This window comes from Urocitellus parryii, chromosome 15, assembly GCF_045843805.1.
Source record: "Urocitellus parryii isolate mUroPar1 chromosome 15, mUroPar1.hap1, whole genome shotgun sequence".
NCBI classification, from domain to species: domain Eukaryota; kingdom Metazoa; phylum Chordata; class Mammalia; order Rodentia; family Sciuridae; genus Urocitellus; species Urocitellus parryii.
In genome coordinates, this window is record NC_135545.1 from 29,046,685 (window position 1) to 29,064,416 (window position 17,732).

The 17,732-nt window shown below is 39.7% G+C and overlaps 1 non-coding gene across 1 annotated transcript; it reads right to left on the reverse strand.

Moving 5' to 3' along the window:
• Positions 1 to 17,447: 17,447 nt before the first annotated feature.
• On the reverse strand, positions 17,448 to 17,519 carry Trnal-caa (transfer RNA leucine (anticodon CAA)). The gene has a single exon. It is a non-coding gene; the product is annotated as a tRNA-Leu (tRNA).
• Between the last annotated feature and the right edge of the window lie 213 nt (positions 17,520 to 17,732).

A 17,732-nucleotide genomic window follows, 5' to 3' on the forward strand; every position in this document is an offset into this window, starting at 1 on the left:
TTCAATGTGTAAAGTTATCATGAGCATAAAGAGAGATATCATTCTATAGGAAGGACTTAAACAGTGTCGGACACAGACTGTTGAAAATAGATTGGAAAAAATCACACATTATTCATGCAAATTCAGTCATGAATTATTTCTCAACTGTCCCCACATCTCTGCCTCTCTTTCCCAAGATTCAAACTCAGGACTAGGATCATCTGACTTCATTATTCACTAGTTTTCAGAGAATGTAAACAAGGAAAAAAAGTCTTCCTTTGCTTCCACAGGGAAAACAAAGCTGTTTTCCTAGTCTAGTTTGTGCTGTTGTAACAGAATACCTGAGCCTGGGTGATTTAGAAGAAGCACAGGTTTTTTGACTTACAGTTCTGGAGGGTGGAAATCCAAGGGCCTGGTACCAGGATTTTTGTGTAGTGTCCCCCTAAAGAAAAAGATTATTTATCCATGAAGTTTAAAAGAAGGCAAAGACAAATGTCCCCTGGGGCCTATGTTGACAGATTCAAGGCAAAATCGACTCTAGAATAAGAGTGGCTGATTAAAAGTAACCCATGACCAGGAGCCACATCCTGTGGAACAATCTAATGGTCACTTGAGCATTCTGCCCCCAACACATTCTCCTATTATCTTAGTGCCTCAGTTATTTTCTTAATTCTCTTTTACTTGGTTCCCTTGAATTAAATCTAATTCCCAATTTTATTTCTTGGTATATATTTTTAAAAACCTAAAACACAAGAAAAGCTATTGATGTGATTTATGAAACTCCATTTTTTATACATGTACATTGGGTATTTATAATTTGGATAAATACTATTTTATTGGATGTTTTTCAAATTTAAAGATAGAGCACATGGCGGGGGGGCGGTTGGAAAATGATAATGATCAAAGAAAAATCTACCTTCATTTGAAATTAATATTTTACTAAAATTTTTAAATTTGACGTAGAGCAAAGGTAGAGAAAAAAATTAATAGCATTTCCTTCTGGTGGCAAAAACACAGGTGTTTATTACACTTTTTCATCTTAAGATTTTTCATTTCTCAAAAATTATTATACCAAGTTTAAGGCATAACAAAATAGTAAAAAGCTTCAAACTGTGTGTTAAATGTCTGAGTAGTTAGTAATATGTATAAATCCATGAAGTGGAGAGGAGAAAGAATTTTTTCCAATTGTAAGAAACAATTTAATAAAAAGTAAATTTGATTTGTTGTATTTGGTCCAATGAAAAATCATAAAAATTAAAAAAAGATAATACAGCATGTTAGAAGGAAAAGGTTTGAAGAATAATCACTCCTGTCTGACATCGCAACAGTCCCTCATTCCACTTTAACACAAAGGCCAAGGATTCAAGAGAAACGTGGATTTTTCCTAATATACTAACATTGAAAGCTCCTAGGCCCAAATACAGTGAGAACCAACCCTGGTCAATGAAGACTTTCTATTCAAAGCAGACAAGGGAGAAAAGCAAAGCAAAAAATCCTCCAGAACCATGAATCAAAAAACCTGAGCTTCTTCTAAATCACCTTGGGAAGACTTTTCCCTCATTAACTCAGTTTCCAACACCTGACTGTAACATAAACATTCCAATACTTTGGCGCCACTTCCTTTCCTGGGAGTGCCTATCTCTTCAATTGGGTTGTTAGTTTCTGGAGGGCAGGAACCACATTGGCAGGTACTGTGCCTTTCAGCGTATCACACAAAAGTATTCAAAAACACTTGTAGATAATAATTCTGTTACCAAAACAACTTTTTACAGTAGCCCTGTTATTGCTAGTACCAGATTAACAGATAATAAGGAATCAAATGTATGTGTGTGAGAGAGACAGACATACAGACTGACTGACTGACTCACTGACTCTGGGGGCCAAATGTGGAAGAGGAAAAGAAAAAACAGTCTACCCCATACTGAATACATCTTACCAAATACCTGGAAAATTAACTGAATCACAGAGGGTAGTCATGTGGTCATAAAAACCAAGATTTAATAACCTAATACTTTAATATTTTGCTACCTTAAAATTCAGAAATAATAGAAATAATCTGCAAATTTTCTTCATACAGTTAAAAGCTTAAGTTCCAGTAACTATATGACATTAGTTTGCCTTTACCCAATATACATTTATTTTTATAACACAGAATTTTGAACATCATAAAATTTCTCTTCAGTGTCATTTCCATATTATTTCTGTTATAATCACACACCTAAATTATTGAAATTGAAAAATGCACAGGGACTTAATGACTGTCACACACATCCACACAGGTACACACATACTTCTTACTAGGAAAATTTGACAGAGATGAAGGAGATATACATGGATAACAAGTTGGTCTTCTTTGTACCTGGAAAGAGGGGACAAGGTCAGCCATCACTTTCACCCCCTTTCTTGGGCCTTCCTCTCCACTAAATGCATGCATGCCCAGGCCCACCCAAAGATGGCCACAGCACTCACTCTCCTGTGGGCACCACTGGTAGAAGTTCCTGTGGAATTTATTCTGGTCTCTAGGATGTATCTAAAAAGATTGCAAACCACATGAAAGTTTCCCTACTTTCTAGAGTGTGGAATGTGACCCTGCAGCTTCAGAAACACAATCATTTATTAATTCTAGAAAATAAAATTCTATCTATTCACATTATAAAAATCAATGGGTTTGGGGGGCTGGAGATGTGGCTCAAGTGGTAGCACACTCACCTGGCATGCATGGGGCCCTGGGTTCGATCCTCAGCACCACATAAAAATAAAATAAAGATGTTGTGTCCACCAAAAACTAAAAAATAAATATTAAAAAATTCTCTCTCTCTCTAAGAAAAAAATCAATGGGTTCTAGAAATTAAATATGTCTCTTTGTAACCTAGAACATGTTAAAATTTTGGAAAGTATTTTGGTGGTTTCCTCAATACCGTTCTTGCAAATCCTACAATCTATTAATGAAGAGAGGTAGACATAATCGGGGACCCTGGACTGTGTTCTGACCCTGTGGTATTCTCACTTCTCCATCCATACAAGTATCTCCAGTGGGCATGTTTATTACATGAAGTAATTATAGTACAAAATACTTATTTTTTCAGAACTTAATGTGTTCCATAAAATCTGTTGGCATCTCTACCCTTTACCCCATCTGAATTCTTTGGTTGTTACTTATGTATATTTTGTCCTCCAGGAACTAACAGACTAGTTGAAGAAACAGGCACTTATAGGAAAGGAAGTAGCGCCATCTTATTGGAATGTTTATGTTGCAATCAAGTATTGGAATCTGAGTTATGTATATTATGTATATTTTGTATATACATAAGTATATTTACTTATGTTCATTCTGATGTTGCCTTATATCCTATTTTAGTCAGCTTTTTTTACTACTGTGACCAAAAGATCTGACAAGAACAATTAGAGGAGGAAAAGTTACTCTGGGGGCTCACAGTTTCAAAGGTCTTAGTCCACAGATGGCTGATTCTGTTGCTCTGGGCCAGAGCTGAGGCAGAACATCATGGCAGAAAAGTGTGGTGGAGGAAAGCAGCTCAGGATATGGCTTGCCAGAGACAAAGTACAAACCCCAAAGGCACACCCCAGTGACCCACCTCCTCCAGCCACACATTACCTACCTACAACTTCCACCTAGTTAATCCATTCAAGTGGATGGATTCGCTTATTAGGTTAAGACTTTTATGACCCAATATTTCAACTCTAAACTTTCAAGCATTGTCTCACACATGGGTTTCGAGGGGACACGTCATATTTAAACCACAACATATCCCAAGGGATAAAGAATTAGTACAGATCACACATCCTGATGTTAAATAAAATAGTAAGTCACAGTAGGTGGTAGAGGTCATGGTTATCTCCATTAGTAAGCTGTTGAAGAATGTGTGAAGACAGACATGAATGAACCAAGTGTTTAGACCTGCTTCCATTCATGTGGCTGTGTCTACTAATGACAGGGAATAGCTGAGCATAAAGTGTCATCAGCCCCAGTGTGCGCCTCTCCTTTCAGGGTGGCCCCAAACCTTTCTTTCAAGTCAGTGAAACCTATTAACAGCAGTCATCTACCAGTCATCGGGATCTACTTGGCTGTTTAAATGATGTTTAAATGAGTCTCAGGACTGACCAAACCACAGTATGGCCACTTGGGTTCCTGTAGAGATGGCCTCAGTGTCCACTTTTCCTCCCAGAGGTTTCTTCCTGCCTTATTGACAGGCAGTTTCAAGAGCCCTGGCTGGAGGTCACTGAGCTCTCACCCTCACTGGCTGCAGAGATGATCAGAAGGGGTGGGGTCCCAGGGGCCGCCCATGCTCTTTGGACACACTTGCCTCTGATCTCAGCCTTAATGCTTTCCTGACATCCTAGTATGAGCAGACCCTGAAAAGCAGATGTCAGAGTAGATACTGTGAGGAGACAAAAAAATGAGAATAGTTTCACCAAAGGTAATGAAACATCACATAATGTCTACATTTTACCTTTGATTTGAGTGTATTCCTAGAAAACTGAGTTTAATAAAAACCCAGGACATTTTTGAAAATTGTATGCTAACAACTTTGTGTGGATTTTCATACAAGCACCGTTTATATAGGTTATATGAGTTATATAAAATGTTTTAAAAATGGAAAAAGAAACAAAAATGTGTATGTGTGTGTGGCCAAGCTTAAAAACACAATGATTAAATATAAAAAAGGTAATTGTTTGCTAGAAGCTTCATGTGGCACCAGGCTAGTGGGCTTTGTAGGTCAGCTCACGGGAGGTATGCTTCATGCTGGAAGGGAACAGAGTAAGAAATGTGGTCTTGAGTTTTATGAATTTGTGAATCTCATATGCAAGAGAATGTCACCCGTACCCATTGCTTGTCCCGTCGCCTCCAGTTGCTTCTCATTGGGTCTGTAGCTGCATATCCATACAGCCTTGCTTCTTTGGTAACAGTGCTACACAGAAGGAGTCATGAACTGGCAAAAATTAGACTCGCTGTCCTGGTGCCCTGTGTTAACTGCCTCAGCATCAGAGCCCCGAAGGCTGCCAGCAGTCTGTCTCTTTGCTGCTCCATAGTTCCCATGTCCTAGAGAAGGATAAAGGAAACAGAACTCGAGATGGCATGGAATTGGTTCTATGATCAAGGTGGGGAAAATCTAGGACAGTTGAACAAATCTCTTTACTGTAGAACTTCTTAGAAAATAATCCCACTAGGAAGGGGGTAGAATTTATACTTTCCCACCTTAACTGATTCCACAGCTATTTTTTTATTGGATGATCCTGCAGGTATAGTATTCTGTGAAACACACTTTGAGGAGTGTTGTGATAAAAATGAATTAATTATAAGTTTATCAGGTTAAGCAAAGGTAACAGAATATAAAAGGAAAGAAAAGAGGCTTTCATCCACCATTTAAGCTGTTTCTTTTCTTATTCTCTTTAGATATACATGAGAGCAGGGTGTATTTTGACATATTATACATATGTGGAATACCATTCTTGTGGTTGAACATGAATACACTGCTCATGTATTCATATATGAACATCAGAAAGTTATGTCCAATTCATTCCACTGTCTTTCCTATCCCATCCTCCTTCCCTTCCTGCCATTCACCCCTATCCAATCTGGTAAAGCTCCACTGCCCCCCCCCGCCACCCTCCATATTGTGAGTCAGTATCTTACGCACATCACAGAGAATATTTAGCCTTTGGTTTTTGGGAGATTGACTTATTTCACTTAGCATGATATTCTTCAGTTCCATTCATATACCAGTAAATGCCATAATTTCATTCTATTTTATGGCTGAGTAATATTCCATTGTGTATATATACCACAGCTTCTTTATCCATTCATCTATTGAAGGGCACCTAGGTTGGCTCTGCAGCTTAACTATTAAGAATTGAGCCACTACATTCAAGCTGTTTCTGAACACACTTGTACTGAGTGATACACCAACTGGACAATACTTCAGTAGACAAGGAAAGACTACCCCCACGGAATCATTTTATCTGATAACATCTCTGCTGATTTATGGCCCCAGTCTTTCTCCCTTCGAGAGGATCTACAAACTCTGGTCTAATTGAGAATTTGATTGTCAGCCAACTTAGGACTCTGGGGCTCTGCTAGAGTCAGCACCAATGGCTCAGTTCCTGGAATGAACTAAAACTTCCCTATATGTGATCGGTGGCTCCGTGATTGGATGGATGGTGGAATCGCTTTCCATCTGCACATCCTCATCAGATTTTTATTTTAATAAAAGTCCTGTTCATTGGGTTCATTTAGCTCCTACCTGCTCCTCATTTAAAAAATTACTGGTCTTCTCTTAACACAGTACCTTAGGGAATTATACTGAGAAGAAAACAAAAAGACTCAGAAAATTCAACTTTGATCATTGATGGCACCCCCAAAACTGCTCACAGTTTCACCTTAAGTCCTCCAGAGATCAACAGTACCTTTGTGGGATTCCCAGAGCCCAACTACCCTAAAGCTCTGTCCAATGCAAGTGTGTTAACAGCATCTGTGATGATGGGTGCTCAAACCACACCAGCACCCTATAAAAATCAACAATGCTCAATGCAAAGAAACAGCCTATTGTGAAAATAAATAGCAAAGTGCAAGATATCTCTTCTTAATAAGAAATGGAACCTAAAATAAGTAAATCTTAGGTAGTCTTTGAACTTGGAATTCTCTTTGAAACTGTACTATAGTTTGTGCCTCTACCCATAACTTGTGCTTCCTATGGATAACTGAATTCACACCAATTGAGGTTTAATACCCTTCATAGTGTTATTTGAATTTCTTAAACTATACTTACCATGGAAATTTCTAGATAGAGCTTAGAATGATTTTCTTATCCGATTAAGGAAGAATCTACAAACACCACAGTGTTTGGCTGCAAATCTTGCAAAATGGAAAAAACAAACACTGTTCTGAAGGAACAGAGATAAAGAAAAATGGAAAACAAACTTCAAAATGTGTCACAGGGAATAAATTTCTACCAAGAAATATGCTCTCTTCTAAACTTCATATTTATAACTTGGGAAATACATTTTATTTCAAGCAGAAGCAATATAGCAAATACATTTTACAAGGAAACACATAAACTTATACACACCAACTTTTAAACTTGATGGGAGCTGTTCCAGAGTGTGGTGTAAAGAGGGTAACTGGCAAAATATAGGTTTGGGGAGGTATTAACTGGCCTATATGGGTCTTCTGTTTGGGAAAAAGAGAATCTAAAAACGAGATCATTATATGATTTTCTGATCATGGGTTTTAGTGGCCAGTATTATTCTTACATCTTTATAAAATGTTTAGGAAGTTTTTCCTATTATCAAGCAAGGTGCTGATGTCTATCCACATACATCTGCCTCAGTCTGGCTGTTAAAACCCTCTGAAATTCAGTCTCATCCAACTAATCAAACTCAACAGCTCATCACCCACCCTTTCCACAAATTTGAACCTCCCCTCCACGGAATCAAGACTTTCCCTGCCATCATAGGCCATCAAACTTCTGTTCATATGATTCAATGCAAGGAACAAGAAAAACACAACCCAGATAAACATTTATTGTGTCATGGGACCGACAAATTCAGAATTGAGGCTTCAGGTGTGGTTTGATCCAGAGATCTCTTCCACTCTTTTTCTCTGGTTCCCTTGACTAACGATCCACCCTGTTCATTGGCATCCTTCTCCCATGGCTTCTCCCATGCAGGAGCTTTTGGCCTCACATCTGCTCACTCTCCTGACCACAGAGAGGAGACCTAAGTCCCACCCTTTCAAGTTAGAGCCCTTCCCTAAATTAATCTCCAAAGCCAGGAGAACCCAAAGGAAGCTGGACATGGCATTCACAGTGTGCCTTTCATGGGGTAATTCTTTTACCTGGTGGACAGCCTAATATCTAGTTGTCTGACCTTAATATGAGAAATGTTCTCATACTGCAGATACCCTTGTGGCTCTCGTCTGACCCTTGTCCAGTGTATGCCTCCCTGACTGATCCTGTTGGCTCTGAAAGCCCCCAACCTTGTGACTCATGGAAAACCCAAACCAGCCCCTGATTCTTCAGATGGAAGGCACGAATTCAACACACCATCACAACAAGCTTCAAGTTCAATGATTTTACTCATAGACTTGGGGCAGAGAAGAGCCTATGAGTCAGGAAAGCAGTCCTCATCCTGCATCCCTAGGCCATGAGAAACAGGAATGAGAGTCAGCCACAGACAGAGGGGGAAATGGGAGCTAGCAGTATTTATAAGGCAACAGGATATGGGTCGTTTTGAGCTCATGGGCAAATGCAGTTGGTTAATTTGAAGGAAGCAGTGTGGAAGCAAGGAGCCCAGTCTGTTCCTCAGGAGAAAGGTCACTACATTCCCATCTGGCCACCAGCTTGAGCCTGCCATTTGGGTGTAATGTTCTGCTAATGCCCAGGCAGTAGCCACTGCTGTCCTACTCCTGTTACAACTGGGAACAGGTTGGCAAAGGAAAATATGAGCTGACAAACAGAACTTCTCCAACAGATTTTGTTGCTGCATTGACCCAAATTCCCAGGCTACCCATCACCTAATGCATAGAAAATTTGGCAAGATGGCGTAGTTGAAACCTTACCCCTGGATTTTGTTTTGCTCCCATATTTTCAAGTTCCCACTATTGCTCCATGAAGGCAGCAGTAATGTTTCCACACTTATTGCTTCTGGAAGGGGAGGTAGACACCGGGAAGAAAACAAGAACAAGAAAGGCAGTTGTCCTTTGACCATTTCAGAAGGTACTGGATGGCATTGGAAGGGATTGGAGGAAATAGCATTGGAAAGGTTTCATCTACCATCTCTAACAAAAGAATCATTCCCTAGGTTGAACATAGAGATGGGAAACAGGAAAAAGAGATGAAGAAGAGACATCGGTGGGGTCACAGGGAAAGGGTTAACACAGAAGGGCCACAGCAACACAGATCATCTTGCAGAGGAGCCCACTTCCATGGGACATTCACCTAGGGAGCTGAGTGGGCAGCCCATGAGTTTCCTGGTCTCAGCCCAATGATTTCCTTCCGGGAGCTCTGCCTCTGGGACTCTGCCTGTCCTTCTTTTCCCCAGCTTCCGGGGAAGACTTACTTTGCAAGTAGTCACTTATTTCTCCCTGAGCACTAGTAGACCTTTACACATGTACATGGCCTCAAGTAGATCATCCTCTACAAAGTGTCCAGGGTGAAGATGCCAAAGTCTAGGCATCTAAGGACTGATAGTGATGGTAATGGCAAAACTAAAGCCCCATAAACATTGCCCTTGGAGAAGAAGGAGATGGATGTGGGGTGGGGACTGCTTATCAACAGGACCATGGTTAAAACAAACCAGGAAAATCCAATGTGCTGCTGTTATCGTTCATTGCATGGTCCTTCACATGGATCTATTTTATTTTCCTCCTTGCCCATCATCCTTTCTGCAGGGAGAGAGCTGAGCCAGACAGAGGGATTATCGATGAGCCTTTTCTCTCCCCAAAGCTTTTCTTATTGAGCCACTTTTTCCTGAGTTGGGGATATGCAAATAAGAATTTTTAAAAAGGTATCATGCCTTTGACTATATCAGGTGCCACACCCACCCATTCATTCTAGTCTATCCTACACTGTACTAAGTTTGCCCTCTACAAAGTACTTACCATGGTGCTAAGTGCCAGCAATAGAAAGATGAGTGACACCTTATCTTTGTCCTGAGAAAATTCCTGAGTGATAGATACATAAACAAATAATTACAGTAAAGAATATTAAGTGCTAAAATAAAGCTCTTTAGGTGCTACTAAGGAATTGCAACAGAGGAAGAGAGTAACTACAGGGGAGATGGTCTGTGCTCCATCAGCCTTCATAATGCACATGGGTAGGCATACAAAGCTCACTAATTAATAGACTAAATCTTGTGGAGCATCACTAGGCACAGGCCTGGAAGATATTGTCAGAGATTACTGACTTCAAACTTCCATAAATCTGGAACATCTAATCTTAGCATCTAGCAACAAGAAAAATGGGAAGCCATTGATCAGTCTAATCCCTTCTCAAAATTCTAGAAAGTAGAAAAGTATAGTGCAAAGTCAATTGCCATGTAAAAAAGCAAGAGGGCTTGGTGTCCTTTATGAAATCTTCATGTTATACTGTTATATTTTGGATCTTGAATGTACCTAAATGACTTATATGTGGGAAGCTATTCCCATGTAGTAATATTCATAGGTAAGGCCTTCTGGAAGGGTGACTGCATCATGAGGGATCTGACCTTATCAGTGGCTTAGTTTATTGATGAATTCATAAGTTGATGAATTATTGGGAGGTGGTGAAGACTGTAGAAGGTGGGGTCTAGCAACTTTCCTGCAACACACCCTTCTGCCATGACTTTCTGCCTCAACATGGACCCAAAACAATGGAGCCAGATGACCATGAGCCAATATTAAATATTTCCGAACTTAAGTTGTGTTTAGTTTCAGTGAAGGGAAGTTAATGAACACGTGTACGAGACATTATTTAACTTTGATTCTACCTTCTTTCCTCCTGAGTAATGAGCAGCTAGCCTTACTTTTTAAATCCAAATTATACTGAAGGCAAGATGAACTAAGTACAGAATGGCCAGGTACCAGATCGTTCCGACACCAAGGGAGGAACAAAGGCTGTTCACTTTTCATAATGTATTTCTTAAGACAAATTCAACCAAACACAATGTTGTCCTTTCAGATCTCCAAAGAGTCCCCAGGATACATCTCTGATTTAAGGTAATCATAATGGCATGCAACAGTTTTGCACCTTCCAGTTAATGAAATGCTGAGAGAAAAGTCAGATGACTACAATTGGGATGACTACAATTATAGTATCCGCTGCGCTTAAGAAATAAATCAAAGCCCTTTGGAAGCCACGGTCTTCCTCCTGCTCACTAAGGCGGAATTTACTGTGGGAACCTTGGACAGGGAAAATTGCAGAGATGAGGGGGTGGATGGACAGACATGTGCACATGGCCAGGGAAGTTGGATGTTTTGCTCTATTGCATAGAAAGCCAATTCCATAAAAAAGATTATAAGGAAACTGAGGCCAAGAAGAACACAGCCAGCCGAGGCAGGTGCTTAATGTAGAACCCTGGCCCCTCTGCCTCTCTCCTCTACACAGCCTTCCTGGTCTAAGACCTGGACTACCTCCATGCCTCTCTGCAGAGACCATTTGTCTCCCTCAAAAGTCTTACAAACAAAAGGTGCTTGTAGAAGAAAAAGAAGAAAAAGTCACATTCGCAAGCTGCATTTTTAAAAAAATTATTATTATTCTTTTAACACCATCCATTTTTAGCATTCCTGTGTTTTGCCCTCTGGTAGGTTGGGGGTTGATAGAGAGATCTGTGAGTGAAGATGGCCGATTTACAAACCATCCTACTGGGTGCCTAATAAAATGCAAATCGAGACATGGGGAGCAGAGAAGTTCTCTGTCCTTCCCTTTACAAATAAAGTGTTACGGTGCCACTTGCGGGGATCAGGAGCTCCATGCTGGGGCTGCATCTGCTCTTTCTGACAGCTCCCCAAAGAACCCTGCTTCTCCTTTTTTTTGCAAGCCAGCAAGCTGTTCTTGGATAGTACAAAAAGAAACCTGCTGCAAGGAGAGAGAAAAAAAAAGTCTCTCTGACAAGTGAGAAGAAATTTAAAATCTCCTGGAAAAAAAAATTTAGAAGTTGAAATGTATGATAGCAAAACACAAGTTTATGCTCTCAAAAAAGGACCCCCTTTTTAGTAAAGGAGAGGAAGGGTTGCGATCCATTGGTTAGCAGGCAGAGTGTGTGGATGCTAGGGAATTGACCAGAGGACAGCAGAGAACACATGTGTCCTGCAAAATGGACAGCCAGGGCTTGGACATAGCCAATTGGTGCCTGAAGACACACAACTCCAGCACTGGTGGATACTACCGCTTTTAAAGGGATGTTAGAAAAAATTAATAAGGAGATGTTGGAATTATTGATTTTATGTAAAACAAATCCCAATTTTCAAAGTGATTATTTTTTTTGCCAACTAAATTGCATAGGGTTCTTAGGCTACTTCTTTCAGCTCCACGTTGGAAGGATGCTGGGACCATCCAGAACATCTGAGCTTGCTTCGCAAAGAAGGAGTCTTTGAGAAGAAACAGAAGACCCCAAAGGATGATCAAGAAGATAACTGGAGCAGTGGAATCGTGGCAGCCTGGGCTGTGAAATCCTTGAAAATAGGGAGGGAGATTAAAAGCTATTTCTCATTTACTCGATGTTTACCCTGTGCCAGCCCCAGGTGTCTTCAAAATCATTCTCGTATCCCATTTGGGTGAAGGATCCTCACAAACATGCAGATGAGCAATCAAAGGAGCAGAATGGCAGCGAGTAAGTGATGAAGAATGGGTCTGGGTATCCTTTCCAACAGGGTCTAGTTGAAACCCATCAGAATTCCAAAAATGTCATTTTAGCTAGGCATGGTGGCATACACCTATACCTCAGCTTGGGAGGCTGAGGCAAGAGGATCATGAGTTCAAAGCCAACCTCAGAAATTTAGTGAGACCCTGAGCAACTGAGCAAGACCTTGTCTCTAAATAAAATAGATAAAAGTCTGGGGGTGTGACTCAGTGCTTAAGTGCCCCTGGGTTCAATCCCCAGTACCAAAAAAACAAAATAATAATAGTAATAATAATGTCATTTCATAAATGATGAATAAATACTAGGCAGATACCTATCCTGGAGAGAGGGAGAGAGGAATGGAGGGAGGGAAGAGGAAAACTGTTTTATTTAAATACTTGCATAAGAAATCTCTTGCTAGCATGTTATTAACACCCAAATTTAGGTAATGTCAACCATTTTTGTAAATTCTAAGGGGGAAGACTTATTTTGTAAAACCAAAGCAACATTTGATTATGATTGTTCATCTCTCTCTGATTTGCAGTCTTATTATCCACTGGGCAAAAGCAGAGAAAAATCTTAAATTAGGACACAACTAACCAACTAATCTAATGCCCTTTTATGCAAAACTGATTTGCCTCCTTCCAAATTCCTCTGTGGGCTTTGCCCATATCAGGCATTTCCTGTGTTCCTGAACTTCATTATAAGCCTTTCAAAAAGCAACTAGGATGAGGCTTTGGAAGAGAGGGCTAAGATAAAGAGGTCTCCAGCCATCCCTTATGTGGGCTGGAGTTCAGGAAACTGGGCATGCTTACCAAGAGACCTCAGTAAGGAGGGCTTGAATTTCAGGGGAAAGACATCTATTGATATTTTCAAATATTTGGGGTTGGTCCAATTGAAAGAGCTTAAAATTTCACTTATTACCATGGTCCAAATGTCACCAAAGACTGCTGTCATTTCAAACATAGAGGTCTTGAGACAGGTTGGGCACATGTGAGCTGTAACTGGGTTCCATGAATGTAGGGTTGGCCACCGTTCCTGTTGCAGGAAGTTTCCAACTAAGACTTGGAAGGTCTACAAAATAGGAGACCCCAGCTCAGTAGGTTAGACAATAAGGCCATAGGCATTTCAAAACTCTTATTATCTGTTCCAGAGAGTTGTTAAATTTTCATTATGAAATGTGAATATGTACATTTAAAGAAAGGTAATAAAAAGAAACATTCATTTACCAACTGTCTTGCTAAAGAAATAAAATGCTACCAGTGCCTTAGAGACTTCCTGTATGCTCTTTTTTTAAAACATATGCCTTTCTCTCCCAGAAGCAATGAATGTCGTGTTTTTCACATCCATCCTTTGTTCTTCTTAAAGTTTTTCCATGTATGTATGGTTCCTAAAAATATATTATTTCATTGTGCCTCACTTTGAACCTCATATAAATAAACTTCATAGAAAACAGCATGTATCCTTCTGTCTTGCTTTTTTTTTGAAACAAAATATATTTTAGATATTTGTCATGTTGAAGTATTCGCCCACAGTTCATTCATTTTCATTTTCATTGAATGATTGCAGCACAATTCATTCATCCTTTCCACTGTTGAGGAATATGTCTCATTTTCAGTGTTTCAATTTTCACTTCCGTTTTTCAATGCTGCTCTGAATTTTCTTGTACATGTGCAAGTGTATCTCTAGGATTCATATTCAGGAGAATGTAAATGGCTGGTGTGATGGTTAATTTTAAGCATCAACTGAACTTAGACTGAAATATCAGCTCTTCCTGTGTCTTAGTCTGCCAGCTTTTGGAAAGAAACTGGCACCATTGATTCTCCTGGTTCAGGATCGTTTCCATAAACATCTGCTAGGTGCTGGGACCATGATAGGTTCTCCAGAGCACAGCAGAGACAAGGAGCTCCCAGCCCTGGTGGAGGCCACTTTGATGTCACCTGCCTCCAGTTTTTCATTCCTTCTATGGTGCCTTTCCTACCTATCCCTACCCTTCATGAGTTGCTCCTTCCTCCTGTTCATAAAACACCCCTGCTCTCTTGTCCAGTTACTCTAACCCAACAAGATTATCCGATGTCAGTCTCTGTTTCTCTCTATACAAATCTCATTGCTCTGAACAAAGGCAGTCAGTTTTCCATTTTTCACAGCTAATTCTCCTCTACCAGTCAGCAAAGAATAGAGAAAAAGAAAGTGGGTACTCAATAGACACCTGCTGATTGACTTGGAGGAGGGGAACATTGAGATAGGCCTTGTGGGAAGAATTGAATTTCATATTTCCACTTTAAGGAATGGGGACAGTCCTGACTCATATTGCACTCTGAGAAAAAAAATCAATATCCTGTAAAATAGGGCAATTGTCATTGTAACTAAGAATACTGTAGGCATCCATTGATTGTTTGCATGCTTGTTATCCACTTTGTGGATTATCTGTGGCCAAACGGACATCCTCAGATAGTTGCCCCCCCCCCCCCGGGCTGCAACCTTCTGTTTGGCTACATTACTGGTCGGTACCCAGGGAATTCTGACTTACTTAAACAACAGCTTGAAGAAAAATATAATTAGGATGATAAATCTATTGTGAAACTACCACATAATGGTTATTCAATACCAAATGACAATGGCATTATCATCTGTTGTTCCAGCTGAGACATGACTCTGCTGACCTCATGACCACAAACAGTCAGAATTTTATAAGAAATGTGAAGATATATAATTTTTAAAATAAACATATTATTGCCTGAACATACCCTAAGACCCAATGTTTCTACTTATACGAATTTACCCCAGTGAAATGAAAACTCACTTTCACATAAAGATCCTTACATGATTTTATAGTGATATTCATCATAACAGGCCAAATGCTCTTTGATTGATCAATGGATAAACAAACTGTGGTACACCTGCCTAATGACATCATCATTAACAATAAAGGAACCAACTTTGGATACCTTCTTCAACACAGATGAAATTCCAGTGTACTATGTTAAGGCAAAGGAGTCAGAAAGACTGTACTCTATACAATGTCATCTGCATGACATCTGACAAGGCAAACTATAGGGACAGAAAACAGATCAGTGGACCTCTGGGGCTGGGGGTTGGAGAGAAGTAAAGCAAAAGGAAGTATTTGGGAGTGATGTAAACCCTCAGATAGGATGTTTAGATTATGGTGGTGATGGATTCATAACTATGAGAATTTCTCTAAATATATCACTCTGTCTCTTAAGGCGGATGAGTTTGGCTGAGGAGGTAGCTCAGTGGTAGAGCACTTGCCTCAAAGGTTCAAGGTCCTGCGTTCTATCACCAGCAGAGAAAAAGAAAAAAAAAAAGAAAAAGATGATTGTACTGTATGTAAATTATACTTCAATAAACCCTACTGAAAATAAGTTTACCACTTCCTAAATCTCAGTTGTTCCTTCCACAGAGCCCCTGAATAACAGCCCAGAAGCATTGATAAATCCTCTTCAGGGTCAGGATACAACAAACTCTGCCACCTCCAATTTCCAGCTATGCCCCAAGAGATTTTCAAGTTACTTACTAAGGTTCATTGGCAAGCCTTTAGGAGGAATAATCTAGAAAGAGTTTCATTTTTAATGCACTTTTATTTTAGTAACTTGAAAAAAAATTAATTCAGGCTTTTCATTTGCATCAGGCATTGAGTTTGATAAAGTAGCTTAAATTAGCAGAAGAATTGCACACCTGTGCCAAATTTTCATATCAACCACCTCAACGAGTCTGAGTCAGGCAGGCAAGAATTCACATCCCAAAATGATCTCTCGTTCCATCATGCACATTGGAATGAAGGAAACAAACCATGTTAAAGGAAACAAAAAATAAAAATAAAAATAAAATCAAAGAGGCTGCATTTATGGTTCTCAGCTTACATCTGATTATGCAGCAACTCCCAGAAGACAAATGTGTGTCAAGTTGGCCATGAATATGCATAAAACCAATCCTAATTTTCCTCTCTTGTGTCTAGCCAAGGAAAGGATAGGTCATTCCAGACATTTAGCAACAGGACCCATGTTCTGGTATCAGTACACTTTATGGATGAAGTTCCAACCTAGTTGGGAGCATCCATGAGGTGCCAGGACCTGGAATGGACACAACCCAATGCATAGTATTCTTTTTTAACGAATTAATTGATATTTAAAATTTTTGTTTTATTTAATTTAATTAATTTATTTATTTAGGTACCAGGGATTGAACTCAGGAGCACTCGACCACTGAGCCACATTCCCAGCCCTTTTTGCATTTTATTTAGAGACAGGGGCTCACTGAGTTGCTTAATGCCTCGCTTTTGCCAAGGCTTGGCTTTGAACTCGCAATCCTCCTGCCTCAGGCTCCCGAGCCACTGGGATTACAGGCATGTGCCACAGGACCTGGTTTATTTTAATTTTGAACATGATAAATATCAATAGATATAACCCACATAAACAAGACTCCCCAGGGTCCTCAATGATTTCTAAGAGTGAAAACAAATCCTGAGACCAAAAAATTTGAGAACACCCTCTCGCCTTCTTAATCAGTTAAGGTAATTCGATTTTCCATAGACATATAATCACCTTCCTGTCTTCCCTAGAAGGTGGGGTGGTGGTTTAATCTAGTTCTGAGAAACTGGCCATCATCTGCTGGGGATGTCCAGAAGGATTGTCCTTCCTGAGAACTGCTTGGTTTTGCCCACCATTGCTTTTGCTCCATGGTGAAAAATGTAAATGTCACAGTAATTTTTTTTATGAAAATAGCTTATTTCTTACAGACTCCCCAAGATTTTGTGGACCATACTTTGAGGACAAGAGAACTGCTTTCGGTGCTGCTATACCAAAACATGATGCTTGGGCCTTGTGCAGCCATTCTACCATGAACTGAAGACTCCCTGAATTTGGCAGGAAGAACATATCAAAGGATGTCTTCTGGAACATCATTGAGCTCTGATAATGCCTACTTTAAGATTTCTTATAAACCAAACAGTAAGTCTTTTCACTTATTTAAGCCACCTTAGACAGATTTCAAAAGTATTCCCAACTAATACTTTTACTTCTAGATATATTATGTTAATTCATTAAGACAGGTAAACTTACAACAGTGTTTGATTTCATAGTGAGTACTCAATAAGTATGAATACATTTTTGTGTGTGTGTTGGTGCTGGGGATTGAACCCAGGGCCTTGTGCATTTGAGGCAAGCACTCTACCAACTGAGCTATATCCCCAGACCAGTATGAGTGATTTTTATAGGTTCATTATGAAGATCAAATAAGATAATGTATGTGCAGTTTCACCACCTTCTAACTTGCATGGAAAACTACTGGTGAGAAATCTTTTTCAATGATACTCATGAGAAACTGCCTCTCAGCACACACCTGAGCACAGAGTGTCTTGCTATTCTTTGTTTAGTTGAAATAGTGACTAACAGGAAAATTTA